A 10,669-nucleotide genomic window follows, 5' to 3' on the forward strand; every position below is an offset into this window, starting at 1 on the left:
AATCACAGCATGGTGTGCACCTATCTGGTTCTCATCACCACATTGAACAGGTGCCTAATCTGGCTTTAATCACAGCATGGTGTGCACCTATCTGGCTCTCATCACCACATTGAACACGTCCCTATCTGGCTTTAATCACAGCATGGTGTGTACCTATCTGGCTCTCATTACCACATTGAACACGTGCCTAATCTGGCTTTAATCACAGCATGGTGTGCACCTATCCGGCTCTCATCACCACATTGAACACGTCCCTATCTGGTTTTAATCACAGCATGGTGTACACCTATCTGGTTCTCATCACCACATTGAACATATGCCTATCTGGCTTTAATCACATCATGATGTGCACCTATCGGCCTCTCATCACAACATTGAACATGTCCCTATTTGGCTTTAATCACAGCATGGCTTGCACCTATCCGGCTCTCATCACCAAATTGAACATGTGCCTATCTGGCTTTAATCACAGCATGGTGTGACCCTATCTGGCTCGCATCGCCACATTATCTTTTTGTGTAGTTTCTCAGGATTACATGCCAACAACATAAATACTATATTATTCATTGTAGTATACAGCAGCGCACTGACATATATAACACTAAACAAGTAACCTGTAGAATACTGTGTGGGTAATATTTTTTATATTGATTTTTGTTGCATTTGCAGCAAATAGTTACCAAACAATGAGAAATCTATAGGATTGAATATACCCCACAGGTGGCTTCACGTGCATTGTTCATAGTTCATATGGCGCTTACACCAGGATTTAATTACAGCACCTAGGCGGTATGTGGTTACAGCTTAATGTTCGAGTAATCGCAAGAAATTGACATGACAATAGAAATTCATTAAAGACTGCCACTCCCATGCAATTAACAGCGAGTGAAATTCCTGGGATTGAAACATATATTTTGAAGTCACTGATGTAGGCAACGAATAACTGCAAGTTGACATAAAGACGAGGTAGTTTATTTAATCAGTGGTCAACTAGAGGCTGAACTTATAATTAATTTGTTTATTTCAATTTCTCCTGACGTCAAATAGAATACACTGGTGAAACACGGTAGTAACTGTGGGTGAAAGGATGTTTTGGGGTGTAGTTTACATTGTATATGGAGTGGTAGGGTCGGGTGTAATGTGTTCATTTCCAACTATTATGAAGTCACGTAGAATTTCACTTAATTTATTTTTGCTGACATGTTTTCAAGCATTACATGTGAATCTAATTTTCACTGCGCTGTGTCTCAATATAGTATGAGGGAAATGGCATATTCACTGGAATTTATTTCAGGGGAAAAATGTTTTCAGTGATAATGAAGTATTATGACAGATACCCTCCCCGTGGCTTTCATTGCGTATGGAAGTTATTTTCACGAGTGATGCGGTGTATCCTGCTGCCGTACTTTCACGAGCGAAGCCACGGGGAGGGTGTGGGGTTCTGTTATTATACACATGTCCCATATTTGATTATTTCATATTAAAAAAAGAACGTGCAACAAACGGGGATAGAAATTTAGATCGGGGAACCCAATTGCCATTAATATGCTCCAAGACAGTGCTGCGACTTAGCAACGCTTGTCAGTGCAGAACGCGTGTCGCTGTACGTGTGAAAATAAAATAATCAGACGTCTAATTTAAGTCATTGTCCGAATAAATAACTCGTGGATGTTTAAGCGCGGTGGTCGTAGCACAGCGCGTGTTCGAATTTCATGTAAATAAACAATGTATTTTACACGCGTTGTATACGTCGCTGTGAGTCCCATATCGAACAGGACGCGACACGACGACTGTCGCCCTTTAGTTGGGACCACGACAGAACCAGAACTTAAACTGGGCGACTACGATACACGGTTGATGTTGAAGTTAAAAGTTCTTGTAATAGCAGTGCCCAAATGATCATGCATTTTATTTTGGCTACGTTGCGCACTGGTAAGAGATCACCGGCGCCGACATTGTTACCACTGTCAACGGAATCCCAACGCAGCTTTGAACTTTGAATAAAATGTAAATGCTGCTTCCAATCTAGAAAATACTATCGCAAAACGATTGGAAATTATACATTTAACGGCTGAATACGTCCTAACAATAAAATAAAGTGACTTCTAATGACTGCCATGTTATTTTGCAAACCTCGTATAAGGTGCCCGGTTTTAGTTATAAACAGACGTTAGCTTCACGTTCATGTCCCTTCCATGATAACAGCCGAAAACATATTGCTTGTTTTTTACCGGTTTTCATTGGCAACCGAAGTATTTTTATTTTGTAAACAAATTTTCGTCTGCTATTTTTATTCAGTTCAAATCGTTCAGCAACATTTTTGGCATATTAGGTGTACATCACATGGAATACTACGATTGAGAGAACTTGATGTATGTTGACTGATTTTTATCATAGTACGAAGTACCAGGAAGTTACTCAGTTCCAAATAAAGATTACAAACGTCAAATGAGCAACATTTGACTGGTAATCAAGATTCATGTAATCCATGGCTAACAAGCAACATCACAAGCGAAGTTGTAGCATGCAGTACCAGTAAGTCATCCCGTCAGTGCAGTACTGCAGTAACACGGCATGTTTGCCATCAGCATTGTATTCAAACGAATCACGTGGTGTGCCGTTCTCGTTCAAACCCGGGATTCGATCAATAGGGGAGTCCCAATTAAAAAAACACATTGCAAATCATGCAAGTTCAACATTTTCAAATCAATATACTAAAACAGAAATGCTCAGAGATGCAAATGAAGGATAGATATTACTTTTCACTATACACATCTCTGTTGATACTATCCCTCACATTTTCTACTCCCAATTACTCCTGCGTAAAATGGACTAGCCTCTTCATGTTGACATTCAGACTAAAATCACGTGACAGGCTGTTAAAATTGGCTGTTGTATACTCTTTCGCTGGTCTGGAAAATGTGTTTAATTAACTCACATTCAAGCAACAATGCAGATTTTCCAGTGGGAGTGAGACTATTCAAACTCTGCCACTAAAAAATAGGGATGTTTTCAGCAAAAAACGAATAACCCTGGAATACACACAATATACTGAATTTCGGAACAAATCGTGCATTACTTACAGCAGCAGAATACCACAGAAATATCAGACGAAACATGAAAACACTATATATTGTATTTCAGCCTGAACCCTCTATATTGCAATTCAAGGAATTAACCCCATATGTGCATCCATTTCCCACCTTGGTATCATCCACCCCTAAAAACAAACTCTTAATACCACGCTGAAGCGCGTTTGGTAACAATGTAAAATACTTGGCCTTGATTTATTGTTGAATTGGCTGTTTTATCTTGAAGCAGCTGTACTGCATAAAATGTAAAAACACAACAAATATCTTGATATTTTGCCGAACAGGTTACCTCAAATAAATGACAACAAAGAACAATAAATACAGGTAGCCTGACAAGGTCGTGTAAGTTGCGTCAAATTCAACATATCGAACACACTCAAGAGTAGGGTCTGATGCCTTTATGCCGGCGAAAGTGCCACTCACACCAACATGTCAGCCTATAAATACGGGGCACTCAAACTCGTTTCTTTGAAAACAATGACTGTGATTTTAGCTTTGACAACAAATTAAAAAAAAAAAAAAAATTGGACATCCCTCCTTCCCCACAAGTTTTTGCTTTCAAAAATCAAAAAGCTAATTTGAAAGAATAATTGTGCAATGTTTTAAGAATCCCCCTTCAGAAATTTATAGTACTTTTTAATTGCAACATTTTTTTTACAAGCTGTCTTCATCATCTGAGAGCAGTGGGTAACTAAAACAACCACACAACGAACAATCTATTTGTTTAGGAGGAAGGAATCAATGGTGAATCAAATCTGTTTGTTTTAGGGGTTATTGATAGTTGAATAAAACATTATGCTTATCCAGGGCCCCTAAAAGTTATGATATAAATACGGTCACTGACAAGCCAAAAAAAAAATTCACAGAAAGCATTCGAACAGTGACAGTAAAAAATAAACAGGTTGCTTTCTCATGTTAACACCATGTGGAATATTTAAATTGCCACAGCCATGAAGTGTGTTCAAATAGCTTGCAAACAAACTAAGTAATTTACTTCACAAAAACACAGCATGGCCTGACTGTGTTGATTTAACATGTAACAATATCACATTTTGGTTTCAGGAATATTGAAAAATAAAGTCTGATATCTTACTGTGTCAGTTTGCCACTGAGGGCAGCATCTCCAAAATATGTCATAAATTAAAACATTAACTAGAATAAGAAGCAGAAGTCAAATAAATAATCATTGTTAGCATCCATATACCGGTAAGTATATATTCAGTACAAAAATGTACATGATTGAACAAAAATATCAACGTATAACAGTAGACATACGATTGGACCATGCAGTCAGTATTGAACAAGTTTGAACAGGTTCACATTAAGCAAAGATGAACGTGACACGTTCATTTTTATTTCAATTTTGGTAAAATATTTGAGAAATTGAAGGATACAAAATAAATGATGGCTGCACAATGTCATTCTTCAAGCCTCAACTGCATGAGTGCGTCAAATCAGTCTCTGCCACATGTGGAGTTATCTTACTGTAAATGCTTGAACATTACCAGTACTACTCAAAAACACTCGGAAGACAATCACATCATTATGATCTAACTTAACCAGAAAACATTTATTCTGCCTATTTTTTCCCCCTGCACTTTATATATTGCACATAACATTTACGCTTGACATTTTACGGAAAGTGCCACAACAATCCTTAACACTATTGTACTAAAGACGGACCAACATGTTTGTGTTTGGTAATGTTTCCATGCCTATTTTCTGAATTTTTATTTTATATTATGTTTTCATATAATCATCTGCATTGTCAAGATGATGAATAATAATAGCTAGCATATTGAAAAACAACACGTAGTTTGCATGAATTTCTAAGTCATATTTCACCTGTGGCAGAGACTAATTTAAAATGCAGCAAGCATACCACCAATGAAAAAATCAAAGTTTGGAGAAATCTTGCGGGTTTAAGGGTATTAATTAAACGTCAAAATTTTGTTTTCATAATAAAAATGGACTCAAAGATTGACGTGAATATTAGTTTGCTACCATTAAAACATGAATAACAAGACATGACATGTCATGTCATAGCCCCCGCTCAGAAAAAAATTTAAAAACTTGTATTGAACTTAGTTTGTGTCAGAGTGAATTAATTCATTATGAGCTGTATTAAAATTCTGTTATTAAATGTTCAGAATTGATGTGTTACAATTTTAGGAGGTGGGGTAAAAATTTATTTATTTGGCTTTTCTGAGACAATTTATAACTTGTTAAACATATAATGCGATGTGCACTTGTAAACAATTATTACCTGTCCCTGTACCAACTTTGAACAAAACTGGATGACACATATCTGAGAAAAAGCTGTTAACAGCTAGAAAAAGCTTGTTTTTTTTAGATTTTTGAGGGAAAAAATGGCCTCCAAGTCGTAAAACTTTATCCAATCAAACAGGTCATGAATGACACTGAAAGTTGCAACATATAATTTGTCCAGTTTTTGGCATGGATGTAAATTGGCAAACATGATTTCTATGGCATTCTCAGCAAGAACAGCAGAGAGCAACAAACAAGTACAACAGGTAAATGACATGCAAGTATGCAAATCAGATCTGCAAATATGTTGAAGAGTCAGTGTTGTGTCTGTTTGGATCAACTTCCTTGTACAACTGTACATGTATACCTAATACAAGAACACTGTTCCGGCAAAAAAATTTTGATATTTTAGTCAGTAACAGGGCAAAGATACTGTTTGTCATACAAGTACTAGCACCAGATGAGGAACTGAGAAACTGCAATGATCCTTGGTGTACATTACCTGTGTCAACAACTTTACTTCCCATGTACTTCATGTACAGATCTACATGTAGTTTGTGGCCCTGAATTAGTTTCAATATCTCTAAATAAGGACAAGAGTACTTCTCATATGACAATGATACAAATAAAGTACAAGAATCCAGAAAAATATTATCAAGTTTTTATTATCATACATGAATATTAACAAATCGTGTGAAATTGAACTTTTATGTACAGAGAAACACATATTTATGCTTTGGTTGACAGCACTTCTCAAAAAAAAAAAAGACGACCTGCAAAACTTTATACAATTGTCAGACATGCAGCGAATTGTATGCTTTTGTAATATATGCAGTTTCAGTGGCTTTGCTTTCCGAGAAAAAAATTCTGGCTCTGCACCTGAAAAAAACAAAAAAACATTTAGTCAAAAAAAGTAAGCAGAGGTTGTAGCATATATGCTCCCATTAGCTGTTAAATTTAATTAAAAAAGATATTTGTGTACTGTCTTTTCAGTACGAAAACATTTTACTTAATATATTTATACCAGCCAGAAAGAAATTGCAAGTTTTCACTGAGCAATTAGGTATATACATGGACAAGAATTGATGCATGTCTAGCAATATACTGTTTGAAAGGCTGCAAGATGTAATGAAGTAGCAAACCAATCACTACTCCAGTCGGACTGGCTGGTAAACTGCACAATACATACAAAAATGTATGCAGATGATATATGAGCAGCTCCACCAAATATAAAAATATTCTTTCAATAGTTATGACTCTAATGTGAATGTGATTTTCCACTCCTTAGCAATAGTAGTTAGTGTATTGTATTGTAAGTTTATTGTGATTCTATATGTGTTTGTAATATTATTTAGCTTTATTTAGCATTCTGTTTAGTTGGTTAACTTTACTGTATCTTAATGTAGTTTATTTTATTTTTATACGACCATAGAACAACTCAATGTAGTTTGTTTTAATGTTGAATAAAAATTAAATCAGTCACTGTATAGTGGTGACGTATTGCGCGAAATTGTTGCAAGGACAATACTTTTCTCGATTTCGGTGTCGTCGTGCGTCGATAAAAATGCATGGAATGGTCGGCAGTATCGATCAAGTTCGTCTAGTGTGACATTCGTGGCTGGCGACAAGATGCCGTATAATCGTTTAAATAGACGTCAAGGAGGAGTGAAAGGCCATAATTTCGTGCTACAATAGACGTCATGAAATGTTGGAAAATTACAGTCAATCAAAAAAAGTGTTCACATGACAACAAAAAATATTCACTATATTTATTATGCATTATTTTTTTGTTGGTAGCTTACTTGTTTTCGAAGTGTTGTAATTGTTGATTAGTACTCAGTAGTGATTATATTAACGTACAAAAAATAAATTCGTTGAATTGTTATGAAATGCAAGTAAAATTCAACTTAGTTTTATCGTAAGCAAATGTTTTCGGTTACATGTTAACGCTCGATGAGACAATATCCGCCATGTTTTGCATGCCCACGACGCGTGTTTTTTGACCAGATAGGTCAAGTCGCTAATCAACCAATCAAAATGCTGGATGGTGCCCATGTGCTCAAATTACCATAAAGCATTTAAATATGACAGTTCAGCGACCTCATGGTGAAAGCAACACGAAAGACCAGATTTACCGATGTTTTAGTGCGATCTTTTGGCTTCGTTTCTCATGGGGAAAAAGGCATGACTTTTTTAATCGGATTTAGAAAAATAAATAAACGTACCGTCCCAAATAAAAATGTGCTGGGTGGAATTTTTCTGTGGAAAAAATAAACGTACCGGTACGTTTATATTGGGACATTTAGCGTTGTGGGCAAGCTCTCCTGAGTAGCGACATATTTTTAACTTCGCCTATTGCGTGATCAGTGGATTACGTAAATAAACCAACACTTTCAGTGAGCACATGTCGACCCAACTAAACTTGTTTATGACTGTTTATGAACAGCGAGGACGCATCTCATAGAACAATAGCTGTGGAAATCATAAACAAATGTAAATGTTGCGGAAATCAAGCATGGCGATAATGATTTTGAGCGAGGCAGAGTCTGGCAAGCGTCTCAGAGCAGCATTGCACCGACACCACCACGACGTTTGAATCCCGGTGAGAGCACTGCAAACCTCTTAAGTCACGAGGTAAATTTTCAATTTACACAATACATAATCAGTTCCTACAACCATAATAAAAAGGCAGTTTTTCTGGCGAAACTCTCGCCAGGTTAGCAATAGTTTCTCACGATCACCAAACCCGAGACACAAACCATGATACAAAGTGTATAAATACCATAACAAGCACAGTTTCTTACCTTTGAAATTGACGAGACTCAATTTTGTCCATAGAAGCGTTGCGCAAATAAAGATACAATTCCGGGATACAATATCCTCACAAAATTGACTGATTTCCACCGAAACGAGAACTGCATAAGCGTCATCAAAACTCGGATTAAACTCGGGTAATTTCGGGAAAAGTCGGATTTTGAAGGAAAAATGTTAAAAATCAAGGAAAAACACAGTGAAACTTTATAGAATCGAAAAATTAACTTGATGTGCACAATATCACCATCAATTTCTGTCTCTGTACCAACTCTGAACTGAATTGGATCACACATGTGTGAGAAAAAGCTGGTAACATGAAAATGTGCACACACATTGCACAGACACGACCCAAATTAAACCCCCCGCCCGGATCGCAGATCCGGCGGGGGCTAAAAATGATCATAGTAAATCATTCAAAAATTGTTGTGTGATGATTCACATATATGCACTTCATTCATATTTCAAGTTTTCACGGAGAAAGAATGTTGTGTTTCCAAGAAAACGTATGCAAGAATAATCTAAAAAGTGACCATCTACCATAGAATTCTATGTGAACATATTATTCCATGGATAACTTGAACTTTAGAATTATTCATAACACCACAGATAATTTGTTTAACATTGGTAACCAAACAAAATTACGAGATATGATGGAATGTTTCTATCGCAGATTCAAAATGACAAGAGTTGGGTTTAATGCAATTGGGAAATCGCCCTCTATCTGCTCTGCACAGTGACCAATCATGAGATTGTGGTCCCAGACGATTAAGTAAGCGTAAAAAAACATGTTTACATAAAATATGATCGCCATTTAAATTTCATATATATGAACTTCAATGACAAATGTTTCTTATATTCAACAGCCCAAGATGGAATAAAAAATTTATTTGATACATTGTTTGAAGAATAGACTGGATTATTGCAATATTAGCTGCAACCCCCCTACCAACACGAGCTCCTATGGTTATGCGCCATGTCATTGCACATGTCAGTTGTGTGCCTCACACGTATTTATAGGTCGGGATTTTACATATAACCCGGTACCAGTGAAATAGGGAAATGTTCATTCCATCCGCATATTCTGAGAAAATTTATTTCTGTTTCAAGAGATGTGCGTGTCAAACACATTCAAATTGATAAATAGATAAATTCAATAAATGTTGAATATAAATTTTATTGTTGAAGTTTTGAATAATCTTAGTTATCGCATAATTTTTCGATTTTCCTACCGAAATACAACAACAATAACAAGAAACAAACCTTTTATTATGGCTTTAGGGATTAATCCGCAATGGTTGTTGCATGAATTAGCATAAATTAACAATCATTAGAATAATAAACAAGCCATGCATGGAACAGTCCACGTTAGTTATCAAATCTATGTTATATAGTTTTGTTTATTGTAATATACTGTAGAATACTTTAGATTAGCTGGAATTAATTTTTGCTGAAAAGACTTATTGGGTATTTTGTATGTATTTTCACTGATTTTTGACAAGTTGAATGTAAAATCATGGAGGTATTCCCTATATTATACCTCCATAGATAGTAAAATATAGGGAAAAAGGTATATAGGCTGGATTTTATTTATTCCTTCTGCTAAAATAGCAAAAATTAATTCCAAGCGAAAATTAAGTATTTTATAGTACCCGGTAGTACAAGTACTTGTTCATATTGAGAACAATCTGAAAAACAAAATGAGGTGCATCAGGAACCCATAATGTCTGATATATGTACTAACTTTGAACGAAATCCATTGATACACGACCGAGAACCAGTTACAGAATGCCAGAAATGATTTTGATGATTTTTTAGCACAAAAAGGCCATTTTGAATCAAATCATCAAAGCAATATGTATATTTATGAGAATGATGTATAATGAATATTTAAAAATGGAACGTAATCAGTCAAAGCATGTCAGAGATATGGCACAAAAACCACATTCATTAAAACAAAATTTTGAATCTTATCTTAAAAACAAGGTCCCATAATGTCCAATGTATGTACCAAGTTTGAACAAAATCCATCTGTAAACAGCCAAGAAATGCTTGATTTTGATGATTTTTCATTACCAAAATGGCAGCCATTCGGCCATCTTGAATTAAACAAACATATGTGCATATGTATAATATTATGTATGATGTATGTGTGAAGTTTGAATGTAATTGGACCAGCCATGTCTAAGATACAGGTCCGGATGCACACACACATGCCAGGGGACTAATAAGCATGGGAATTTCACAAAAATTAGGATTCCACTGAACCAAACAGGAGAAGCTTTAAATTTCATGAAAAGAAAAATATTCATTTAGTTTAGTTTTAAAGTTTGCATTAATATTCATCGAGTCAACCATTCATTCTATCTTTAACTTTGGCTTTAATTAATTCCGTGTATTTAGCACAATAAGCAAACATAAAACACAGTGAAAAATTTTATATTTTACAGTACTATATCATGAGAAATAAGAAATAAATAAAGTGCAGGTAAGTGCAG

At 35.6% G+C, this 10,669-nt stretch overlaps 1 long non-coding RNA gene across 1 annotated transcript; it reads right to left on the reverse strand.

The window, feature by feature from the left end:
• Positions 1-6,002: 6,002 nt before the first annotated feature.
• On the reverse strand, positions 6,003-8,746 carry LOC146734616 (uncharacterized). Its single transcript, XR_014931548.1, has 2 exons — positions 8,165-8,746; positions 6,003-6,239 (listed from the first exon to the last, which is right to left on the reverse strand). It is a non-coding gene; the product is annotated as an uncharacterized LOC146734616 (long non-coding RNA).
• Between the last annotated feature and the right edge of the window lie 1,923 nt (positions 8,747-10,669).

The sequence above is a fragment of the Saccoglossus kowalevskii genome, chromosome 14, assembly GCF_978046115.1.
Source record: "Saccoglossus kowalevskii chromosome 14, keSacKowa6.1, whole genome shotgun sequence".
NCBI lineage: Eukaryota > Metazoa > Hemichordata > Enteropneusta > Harrimaniidae > Saccoglossus > Saccoglossus kowalevskii.